Source organism: Notolepis coatsorum (assembly GCF_963971535.1).
Source record: "Notolepis coatsorum genome assembly, chromosome: 4".
Lineage (NCBI taxonomy): Eukaryota > Metazoa > Chordata > Actinopteri > Aulopiformes > Paralepididae > Notolepis > Notolepis coatsorum.
The window spans coordinates 115027479-115039367 of record NC_140168.1 but is presented as its reverse complement, the minus strand read 5'-3'; the positions used below and the strand labels follow the sequence as shown (position 1 = coordinate 115039367).

Here is an 11889-nt window from a genome sequence, read left to right as displayed (position 1 = left end):
GTGGGGTTTGTTTTCTCCTCCAGGTGGGTTTGTTTTGTTTTCTCCTCCAGGTGGGTTTGTTTTGTTTTCTCCTCCAGGTGGGTTTGTTTTGTTTTCTCCTCCAGGTGGGTTTGTTTTGTTTTCTCCTCCAGGTGGGTTTGTTTTGTTTTCTCCTCCAGGTGGGTTTGTTTTGTTTTCTCCTCCAGGTGGGTGGGGTTTGTTTTCTGCTCCAGGTGGGTTTGTTTTCTCCTCCAGGTGTGTGGGGTTTGTTTTCTCCTCCAGGTGGGTTTGTTTTCTCCTCCAGGTGGGTTTGTTTTGTTTTCTCCTCCAGGTGGGTTTGTTTTCTCCTCCAGGTGGGTTTGTTATATATCGTATAGCATATGCTCTGCGCTCTAGTGGAACATATCCTATATCAGTCTAATACTGAATACATTTCTTCACATGTACACACCCATCCGCCTGGCCACACCCCCATCCGCTCCTCTACATAAGCGGGGATGTGGCCATACTAACAGCTCCTTCCTTATTTTCACCACCGACAAGGGTCTGTTTACACCACTTGAGTTTAGTACCGAAATAGTTGGAAAGGAGCTACGTTGAAGAGAAGGAGCTGCGTTGACATTATATCTTTGTTTTCTCTCTCACTATTTTCGAGGAAATACAGCGATAATGTCTTCGCCACCGGAGTGTCTAGAAGATGATGATCATTCTGACTTCCACCGGCGCTTCGTATTAGGGGCTCGCGTCGCTGAGCAATCCCCGCCGGCATTACCTCCGGCTCTGCAGTTGGACACTTTGCTTGGGAGGCGCTCGGCCGTGTGAGGGCTGGCGGCCTCTCTGGGCCGGGGGATGTTTTTGCGACGCGGGCGCCAGGTGTGTTGGTTGTGGGGGGAACAACTACACAGCTTACGAAGGCCGGCTCCAGGCTGGTATCCTTTTTTGCTGCCACTTAGCGGCGTTGAGGGGGTTCTGGTTTGATGCTCACGTTAACATTAGCTCCTCATCGAGTAAGAGCTTTGTTTTCCTGGGACCGTGATTCCGAATCTGCGGTTCAATTCCCCGGGTCTCTGGACAGACGGATACCCACTGTCGCCGTGCTGGCCCCGATTTTCAAAGATGAAAAGCTTGGTGTTTCATTACGAGAATATCTCCATGCTCAAGTCGGCTATAGTTTGCGAGGGACTTGTTGCTGGCACCGCTGTGTCTGGTAAACACCGCTCTGAAGAGGGACGTGTGTTGCCTTTTTTCCCTTCTTTCTTCGGATGAGAAGAGGAAAAGACAGCGGCTGTCTGAAGTGTTGGCCTGTATTGCTTTTCTCACGTTGTACAGTTTTCAGTGGTAGCCGCTTAGCTTGCTTCTGCGTTAGCTAGTGGTTAGCGATAGCCGGGTTGAGCTAACTGTTAGCCAGTTACTGTAGCTGTTAGCTACGACGTTAGCTACCGACTTTGCTCGGCTGGGAACGTTAGCTTGATGCTATCAGTTAGCCTAGAGTTAGCTGTTAGCTTGTGCTACAACCATTGGTGTAGCCGTGAGAATAGCAGGCCCTGGCACTCTGACTACGACATCATCTTTGACAGAAGATGTAGTCAGGCCTGCACCATGACCGGCTGCAGGAGGGGGGCGTCTCGCCGGAGCAAGGCTCCGGCCATTGCTTCTTCTGGCCTGGCCAGCGAGAGGCCTTCGTCAACGTGGTAGTCCAACCTGTGTTGCGGCCTTTCGTCCTGCGTTCCTTGGTGCAGGTAAGATGTCCATTGGACATTGCCCCACTCTTCCTTCCTTCCCCTCCCGAATGTTTTTGTTAATAACGATGTCTTTGTCTACAAAACATGTTACTTCACTACATTTGGAGATACGAAATGTGCTGTGTGTGAATTTTTTGGTCGCTTTGTATAGCTTGGGTTAGCGTTGGCCAAGGCTTGTGCCTTTCTCTCTACCTAGAAACAGCGTTGTTTTTTACGTGAGTAAAAATGAACTGGGGTTTTGTTGTATGATGAGAAGTTGTGTGTGTTCATGTAACGTTAGTCAACGTGGCTGAGCCCACAACTGGCTGGGTTACCCTACAATGCTGTGCATAGTGGCATGTGATCGAGGGCTGAGTCCCTCTCTCAGCTTGTTATTCTTACTTGAGGGTAATGATGACAATAACAAGTGGCAAGTTTTTTTCACACATAAGCAGGGCTGTGCCTGTTCAAACTGTGCTGGCATGCATGATGTAAAGCTTACTCTACACATTTGGCGTCGTATCAGGGGTAAGGTGGTGAGGGGTGGGTTTTCCCCGTTTTTTCCCCTCCCCCCCCCCCCCCCCCCTCCTCCCCTCAAATATGATTTTGTTTACAAAATGTGTGTTGATTCACTATGTTTTTGGGGATACAGTGTAAATCCCTCAGCTTCTGCTGGGGTTGTGCTCTTGCTTAGAGAGAGGCAATTGGTCGCTGTCATGTGGACTTAGCAAGGCCTGTGACCAGTACTTAATCGAGGATTTATGTCTTCTCTCATCATGAAAAACGGCATTCCTCTTACTGTAGTGAGAGTGTACTTTTGCCCTTTTTTTGTTGTGATGGAGGGTTGTGTGTATCGTATTCACGTTTAAGATCCACAACTGGGTTAGGTGTTGGCCTACAGAAGTTACATGTGTAAGCTCTTGTACCAGGGCCCTTGGCCCCTCTCAAATCAAATCAAATCAAATTTATTTATAAGGCCCGACAACACACGTTAATGTCCCCATGGGCCATACATGTCTTCTTTAAACAAGTCAAGAAGAAAACATAACAATAAGTCAAGAACAGAACAAGAACACCATAAGGTCCAACAACAATAAATAAATAAATGCAAATAAATGAAAGAATGCAAGCACTCCCAGACATACCCCACGCGAAGGTAAGGAAAAACTCACTAAAACCTAACAATAGGGAAAAATGCTCTACAGGCAGTGTGGAGGAGAGAAACCTTAGAAGGGCCATTCAAGGGGGAATCTCCCTTCTTAGATGTCGGTGATAGTAGTGTTCATGGCCGCCTAGTTATAATTGAACGTGGGGGTGCAAGATTTTTGAATTTTTTTTCTTTTCTTTTGCTTTATTGCTTTTTTGCGTGTGCAAGACTGGCAAGGGGTGGTTTGGTGGCAAGGGGTGGTTTGGATGGGGTCCGGCACGACCCCCTCCACGGCAGATTTTTTTACATTTAATGAACACCTGTACGTGCAATTTCCTGCAATATAGAGCCTTCAATCTTGACCAATAAAGCTGCTCTTTTCACTATAAAACTCAGTTTATATTGCAGTATGATAGCCAATTACTATAATAATAATAATAATAATAATAATAATAATAATAATAACTTTCCCCATCCTCCCAAAGCCCCTCCGTTCACATCCGATCCCCAGCAGAGCAGCAACAAGCCAACAACAACAACAACATCATGACCGTCAACACGGGGACCCTCATGTAAACAAGACGAAAGTCTTTCTCTGGTCTGCATCCCCTTAACATTTGTGTGTATTGAGCCGTACTGTATTGGACCCATTCTGCAATCTGTTAAATAAAGTTTTCATTCATGAAAGATTCACTAGCTAATGGTTAGGTAACGCTAAGCACGGCGGCTCGGCTCGCATCACTAATACGATAAATATTCAGTTTCAATCTGTTTGCGCATTTAGTATACAGTCACAGTGTTCGACTTACGTTATGACTTGCTCCATTTGGTGTAAAACGCCGAAGGATAATCCTCACAAAGCGAATGTTAAATCCAATATCCAGGTGAGGCATTCAAAACAGCCGCCTCCCGAATACGCTCATGACGAGGGACATTCGAACAGCTGTTTTCGCACGAGCCGCCTCCCCCATTCCAACACGTTGTGGTACCGTCGAATGCGCTCATGCTCTGGGGGAGGGACCGTGGGAGGCACTGGATCAAACCATTAATGTGGGGGGTCACACAATCTTTGGAAACTTAAAAACTTGCTATTAAGTGTCATTGCGTATTATTAATTTGATTGAAATTACGTAGTTATGGTTAGATTTATATATTCATATGATCAAAAAGTGGAGGAGCAAAAGCACAAGTTTGCCCCCTCAAGCTCAATAGTGGTGGGGCACCTGCTTCGACTGCTCCATTATGTAGGCGCCTATGGTAGTGTTGCAGACTAACAGTTGGTAAGCATGCACTCAAGTGTGTAGTGAAACACAGATGAGTGCATGCAATAGCAACTGAACATTTTGAAAGATTAAAGATAGAGCTGATAGCAATTGCAACTGAACATTTTGAAAGATTGAAGATAGAGCTGATAGCGAATCTATTTGAGGCACAGGGGCGGCGCAAAGAGGGTCGCGTCCTCCCCGTCTTAATCACAGGACATTCAACACTCCGGTCATTGCTCAGGGACAGCCGGAGACAGGGAGATAGGGGCCGGCGCCTCTTGGTCTGTGTTTTTTCTTCCTTTAGGGTAAAGGTGTAAAAATTCAGGTGGCAGGTTCGCACATGAGCCTGAAGCCATATATGACTGGTGTCATGGCTCTGCTTTGTCATTGCATCGTATCAGGGGTGAGGGGTCATGAGGGGGTGAACTGATAAACCCTCCCTCCCCTTTTTTCTGATTGGTCAGGGGGTTGGACCTCCTGTCCTTCGGGCTTCCTGTCACGCTATTGGGTCAGCGCGTCACAGGGTAGGGAGAGGGGGGGGGTTCCCTGGTCCCACGCCATATTTGGGCAGGTGGGTCACGGAATTCCCCCCGCCATAGAGTACGTCACTGGGCGTGTTTCTATTGGTTGTGAGACTTCCGTGAGTTCTTTTCAGGCTCCATGTTGTGGACCTCTGTTATTGTCAAGATGAGTTATGCGGTGCGTGAGAACTTTAAAAGAAGTTTTCTGCTCTGCGCTCTGTTGCATATGTCTTGAGCTTTTGGTCACGTAGCTCAATGTTACATATATCTTTTCAATTATTACTCACGTGGGAAGTCTCTCTGGGGGTTCCCTGTCTCCTCTCTTTTATACAGAGCAGGGTTGACAGGGGTGTTTTCCCTCGGACGCGTCATATGGGACCCATATCTGTGTCTTGGCCAGCTTCCTGCCGCTCTCCCAGGCGGCTTGGAGGGAATGTTATCTGGGTTCTTGTTAGAATTACCATTGATATGTTTTGGGTCTCGACGTATATATAGTGCTGGCCCTGGGTGCTTCTGTGTGGAACCACGCATGGGCTTGCGCGCCTTAGTTGCTCATCATTGAAACAGCGTTTTTATGGGGCAACTAGGATGGAGTTTGTCTCTTCCGAGCGCCAGTGTACTAGGTTAGTCTCGATGAATTCTCGTTCATCTCTGGGGGGAGATAATGGAATAGATCAAAGCATTGGCGGAGGGGTCTCACGCTTTTGGGGTGGGCCACCGGGCGCAGTGCTTTTATGTTCTGACCGTCTTGGTGGCGCCCTCTGTGATGTTTTAGATTGACACGCGTACCTACCCCCCTCTTAGGACTGGGGATGGTGGCGTGATTAGGACACGGGACTGGTTCTGGTCACGCCGGACCAGGTCAGTTAACCCGTTGTCCGCCGGGGCGCAGATTTGCTGTTCTGGTACGCTGAAGGACTTGTGCTTTTTCGGGGGGGAAATGCCGGGTTGGCCCGGGCGTTGCAGGGGTTGATGTTATGGAGGTGTTCGTGGGTATGTCACTGCGTATTATCCTTCACTATTGCTTGGTCCATATTGTGTTGTACCTTGCGCTGTGCTAAAGGAGCCTGGTCCTTCTCCATTCTTTTTTCGTCCCTCTCTTCTCCTGTTTGGCGGGGCTGGGAGGGGGCTGTCGAGGTGGTTCTTGTACCCCTCTGGCATCCCTGTGTATGTCCCGGTCCGCCGGGCCCAGGCCCGGACGCGTTCTCGTCTACCTCTTGGCCTGGGTTCCTTTTTTTTTTTTTTTACTTTATTTTTTAGTGTTTATCGCTTTTCTGGTAAAGCATGACCGACAGATACAGGGTGAAACGGGATATAGAGCAGGGGAAGACATTCTGGTAAATGACGGCGGGTCCGGGAATCGAACTCGGAGTCCACCAGATCCGTGACGCAGCACGGTTTTCCCCGACGCAGAAATAACGCCGAGATATGCGGTGAGCTACTGGAGCTCCCCTTCCTGGGTTCCTTCTTGAGAACTGAAACACTTGTACTGCTGTATAGCCGGTGTATACCCGCAGTTGTGTTTTGGAGTTTTTTCTTGGGGGGGTTATAGGAACAACCGGCTCCTGTTAGGTGGTGGTTGGTTTCCAGGTGTGTTGGTAGCGGAGTCGACTCTCGGGTTAGGCCGGGCTTGACCCCGCCTGCCTGCGAGTGTGCCCCCGCACCCTTCATGACGTCTGCCAATCGTGTCAGCCTTCTCTGCCTCGGCCCCTCTAGAGGGTCGGGTTTTTTTGTGGAGGCTGCGACATGGTGCACGGCATACCGAACGCCCCTTCCGCCGGGGTGCTGTTTTCGCAGACCCCTTAGGCGCCTGTCTAGTCCGCAGTGCTCCAGGCACAGGTCGAGTCCTTTTGACCTGTTGCCTGGATTGAGGGATCAACCTCTTTGGAGGTTGTCTCCCCGGTGCGCTGCCTGGTCCCGCTGTGGGGGTGTAGCCTCTTGAGTGCTTCAGGGCGGCGTGCTGTAGGGGGGAAGGGCCTGCTCTTGGATGGGCCCTGTCTGATATGCTGGCGATGTGGGGGGTGGTGTCACTAGTGACCGCCTTGTGGGGTCTCTATGCTGCGTCGTTGTTGGCCTCACCAGGCCCCCTTTTTCCGGAGGGTCCTGACCCTTCCTGGGGCTGGGTCCTCCTTCGCGCTCCGCTGCTACGGCCTTGCCACGGGGTTGGGTTCTTGACCTTGACCCCGTGATATTAGGGATTGTAAATTTTTGTTTCCTTCCAGTTCGTTCCCTAGTGGCATGTGGGTTGCGCGCCTGTGTAGTCGTGGGTTCTTCTGTGGCAAGGTAAGTCCCACGATCTGTTTGCCCTGTGCGTTTGAGTTGCTAAACCCTCTTCGCACAGTCGGATCCGATTCCCTCCCATCCTCCACTAGGGGGGTCCGGGGGCTCAGGTCCTCCCCGGTTCTGTTGGTTGTGGGGGCCTCAGCGGGTACATTTGTCGAGCTTCCGCTCTGCTCAGCTCCTGTGTTCCACTAGAGCGCAGAACGTAAGCTATACAATATATAACATACGGTTATCCTATAACCATAGTTATATGAGTATAGTGAGCACTCTGCGCTGACTCACTGAGGACCCCGTGGTCTTCGCCTTCGGTGGTGAAAGACTTGGGAAGGAGCTGTTAGTATGGCCACATCCCCGCTTATGTAGAGGAGCGGATGGGGGTGTGGCCAGGCTGATGGGTGTGTACATGTGAAGACATTTATTCAGTATTAGACTGATATAGGATACGTTCCACTAAAGCGCAGAGCGCTCGCTATACTCATATAACTATATGGTTATAGGATAACCGTATGTTTTGTTTTCTCCTCCAGGTGGGTTTGTTTTCTCCTCCAGGTGGGTTTGTTTTCTCCTCCAGGTGGGGTTTGTTTTGTTTTCTCCTTCAGGTGGGTTTGTTTTGTTTTCTCCTCCAGGTGGGTGGGGTTTGTTTTCTGCTCCAGGTGGGTTTGTTTTGTTTTCTCCTCCAGGTGGGTTTGTTTTCTCCTCTAGGTGGGTTTGTTTTCTCCTCCAGGTGGGTGGGGTTTGTTTTCTCCTCCAGGTGGGTTTGTTTTGTTTTCTCCTCCAGGTGGGTGGGGTTTGTTTTCTGCTCCAGGTGGGTTTGTTTTCTCCTCCAGGTGTGTGGGGTTTGTTTTCTCCTCCAGGTGGGTTTGTTTTCTCCTCCAGGTGGGTTTGTTTTGTTTTCTCCTCCAGGTGGGTTTGTTATATCTCATTACTGGCATCACGTCTCGCTCTGCCTTCTGAGATATATCCAGCACCTACTGTGCCACGGAAACCAAACACATGCACCCACTTGCACGTGACCATGCCACTCCCCTGCGTGCCCCTACAACAGGCAGAAAGTGGTCACGCCCTCACCCTTCCTCATTTTTTTCCAAACACGGAAGCTGCTCATATGCGCTTGGAACTTTGTTATGAAGCATAGGGAGAAATGACGCAATGTTGGGCTTTCGCCAGAAGTACGCCAGCCCCCGGCACCTTCTTGGCACATCCAGACAGCACGGCGGTCCTATCCTGTGTTTCCTTGTCATTTGACAGCGGACCGATGGACTTTGCGTGGCGCTTGGCAGTCGAGCCACGTCGCGCCCAGGTAGGACCTGTGCTGGCAGGCATTGGTACTGCCATGTTTAATACTGCTCGTTGTCTCGTGAGACAACCGGGCGATGTATTGGCGCGGGGTCATCATGACTCACTGTTGGATGTTTTTCCAAGTATCCTAGCGCACGCAGCTGATGCTAATGCTAAGATGTTTGGGGCGCCGTTTCCCATGTACCCCGCCGGGGCTGTCTTCACTCTTCCCTCCTCTTAACCATTCATGCTGACGGTCAATCAGTGTCTAATGTTGGGGGTTTAGCTGAGGCTTATTTACCCTTTACATGGGTGGATGGGCTGGCGACAGGGCTCAGGGCAGGTGTGCATTTGTAAATCTATGAATTGAAAATGGGGGACCCTGATGTAGACAGGACTAACGTTTTCTCTGGTCTGCATCCCCTCAACAATTGTGTGTCTTGGGCTAACCCATTCTGCAATATGTTAATAAAGTTTTCGTTCATTCATTCATTTATCCCTTACATGGGTGCATGCACAGGTGTGCCGCAGTGGAGGTTATTGCATGACTACTAGTGGAGCAGTGCTTCACTAGTAATAGACTTTGATCAGCAGCCGCCACTGGTGTTCCGTGCTTAGTGAAGCAGGTGGCATCGGTCATTTGCCCTGACATGGTGGAACGGTATCCTGCCCGGCCGACGCCAAGAGGCGGGTCGGCCCGGCAGGTGACTGGTGGGCTGATGAAGCTTATACCGCCGCAGTACAGAATTTAGAAGCAACTAACAACATTGCTCAATTGGCTGCTTTTCTGTCAAAAATGGTGTCGGGTGGTGGGGCTTTAGGGCCAGCCGACGTCTAAACCATCGCGCAAGGTTTTGAAGTTATTCAGCTTTTGACCCAGCCGCAAGCTATAACCGCAGGGAGGGCTAGGATGCTGTCAACGGTTGTTCACAGGCATCTTTGGTTGGAGCAATCTCCCCTTGAGGAGGGGAGGGGTCTCCTCCTCAGGGCTCCCCTCTCCGCGGGTGGACCTTGGTCTGTCCACGGAGGCGCGGGCGGTATTTGAACTGGGCTCCACGCCGCCCCACACCACGCAGCCAGAGGTGAGAGCACGGCCTCGCCAGCGGCTGCTGCGAGGTCCCCGGCCAGCGGCCATGTTTCCCCCGCCTGAGATACCCTGGGCACAAAGAAAACACGTGATCACAAGGCTGACAGCCTCGGCGGCCCGAGGGATCGGCTATATTAGATGGGCACGCCCTAAAAAAACGTTGCCATCTAGCTGTGTCTAGCACGCTCTCCGGTTACTCCCCCCCGCTATACTATGGGACTCAGGGCTCTGATTTGTCCCCTTTGGCTGCGGGCCGCGTTCTTCCAGTGAAGCGCAAGCGGCCCCACATTTTGCTTCTCATGGAGACAGGGGCTGACACCCAGTTGCTAGCTAGGCCTGGGTCTGCTGTGCTGTCAAGCGGCTCCCACACCACACGTCCTGCGTCTGTGTTTGGTGAGCCTGGTGTTGTATATGTCGACGGAGCAGGGTTCCCTGTATCTAAAACATTTTGTCAGAGGGGGAACTCTAGGCCCAGGAGGTCCCAGCGTGGGTTCCCCCCAGCCCCGCCCTCGCCAGGCCGGGTATTACGTTAGTGCCTCCCCCGTCTGGACTTCCGATCCCGCGGTGGTCAGCAGGCACGCGTAATTTGGGTGGTAGTAATATCACTACAGGGCTACGGTGTGTAGAGACCCACCCTATCGGGCAGTGTGAGGACCACACACCATGCATGTCCAGCTGCAGAGCAGGCTGTCCTCAGCAAGCTAAGCCGGGAAGATGCTCAGCAGGGGAGCCTATGTCACCAGGGGTGATGGCCGCTCCTCCCGTATCAGACCGCGCCTTCTGTCGGCGTCCCCCCCTTGGGTGCGATTGCCTCGTTGGTAGAGTCAGGGTGCGATATCCCGGTTCCGTGAGACACCCTGCTCGCGCGGTTGGCGAGACCAAAGTTGACAACGCACAGCGGGAGGGACCGGGCCACCTATCTACGATTCCTAACGGACCAGCGGCAGTTGGTGGCGGGGGCGCTTTGGAATTTGACCACGTATGGCTGCAGTAGTAGCCATATGTCGGTGTGGATGGAGAGAACGCTGAGGGCGGCGCTTGTGTTACAGTTTACACACCCCCGCCCTCCGTTTTTGGGTTTGGTACAGACTCTATTATCAGAGACAGCAGTGACAGCCCTGGCCGAGGAGATTCGTTCTCTGGCGGCGAAGCAGGCCGTCGTCGTGGTCCCAGAGGACGCGACGAGCGGCGTTTCCTCCTGATATTCTCTGGTGCTCGAGAAATCGGGGGGGGGGGGGTGTCAGACCCATTCTGGACCTGTACCATGGAAGGTTCAGAATGTTGACCGTCACCCACCTGTTAAGCGCTGTCAGGTGGGGGAGTGGTTCACCTCCATAGACCTGAAGGATGCGTATTCGCATCCCGATCTTCCCTCCTAGGACATACATACGCTTCCTTTTTTCAGGGCTTAGCGTACGAGTGCCCGGGTGACTCTGTGCCCCAGGAAGTCAATGGTCGACTGCCCAAACTGGCATTTGGCCGGGTTGATCAGTCCATGCTCATTTAGCCGCTCAAAAAGCATCCGGAGGTGGGACATGTGTTCAGCCTTAGAGGCGCTGGCTATGAGGATATCATCCAAGTATACAAAAATAAAATCCAAGTCTTGTAGCACAGAGTCCATAAGGCGCAGACCCCCACCTCCCAGACAAGCTGAACACCTTCTTTGCCAGGTTTGAGAAGCCTCTTAAAGACAGCTGGCCCACCCCACCCCCTCACCTATCCACCCCACTCACCATTGATATAGATACAGTGAGGAACCTCTTCCGGAGGCTGGATAAGGGCAAGGCAGCAGGCCCGGATAACATCTCACCTGCCTGCCTCAGCTATTGTTCTGACCAGCTAGCACCAGTCTACACTGGCATTTTCACCACCTCACTCCAGCAAATGCAGATCCCAGCCCTCTTCAAACAATCCATCATCATCCCCATACCCAAGAAAGGAAAAATATCTAGCCTTAATGACTATAGACCCGTGGCCTTGACGGCAGTAGCCATGAAGGTGCTGGAACGCATAGTCCTGTCAGTTTTAAAAACACTCACATCCCCCCTGATGGACCCTCTACAATTCGCCTATCGCACAAACCGGTCTACTGATGATGCAGTCAACCTGGCACTGCACTACACCCTCCAGCATCTGGAGACCAAAAACAGTTACGCCCGGATACTCTTTATTGACTTCAGCAGTGCCTTCAACACCATCGACCCCCTCATACTGTTCCAAACCCTGACCAACATGAACATTGCCCCCTCCCTCTGTTTCTGGTTGCTGGACACACTGAAGGGCCGCAAACAGGTAGTCCGCTACAACAACCTCACCTCTCTCCCTCTGACCACCAACATTGGGGTACCACAGGGGTGTGTTCTCTCCCCGTGGCTTTTTTCCCTCTACACTAACAACCTCTGTTCAGCATCCCCCTCAGTCAAAACCCTTAAATACGCGGACGACACCACCATCCTAGGGTTGATCTCCAACAACAAGGAGGATGACTACCGGCTGGAGGTGGAGCGAACACTCACATGGTGCAAAGAACATAACCTGATACTCAATGAAAGCAAGACCGTGGAACTCATTATTGACTTTCGCAAAATCACACCCACCAAAACACCCA

The 11889-nt window shown here is 51.4% G+C and overlaps 1 protein-coding gene across 1 annotated transcript in view; it reads left to right on the top strand.

Annotated features, from left to right (window-relative positions):
- Window positions 1–11889, top strand: part of LOC311226659 (retinal guanylyl cyclase 2-like) — a gene marked incomplete at both ends in the record, with an annotated part of 241454 nt that overhangs the window by 8161 nt on the left and 221404 nt on the right. The window lies entirely within an intron of this gene.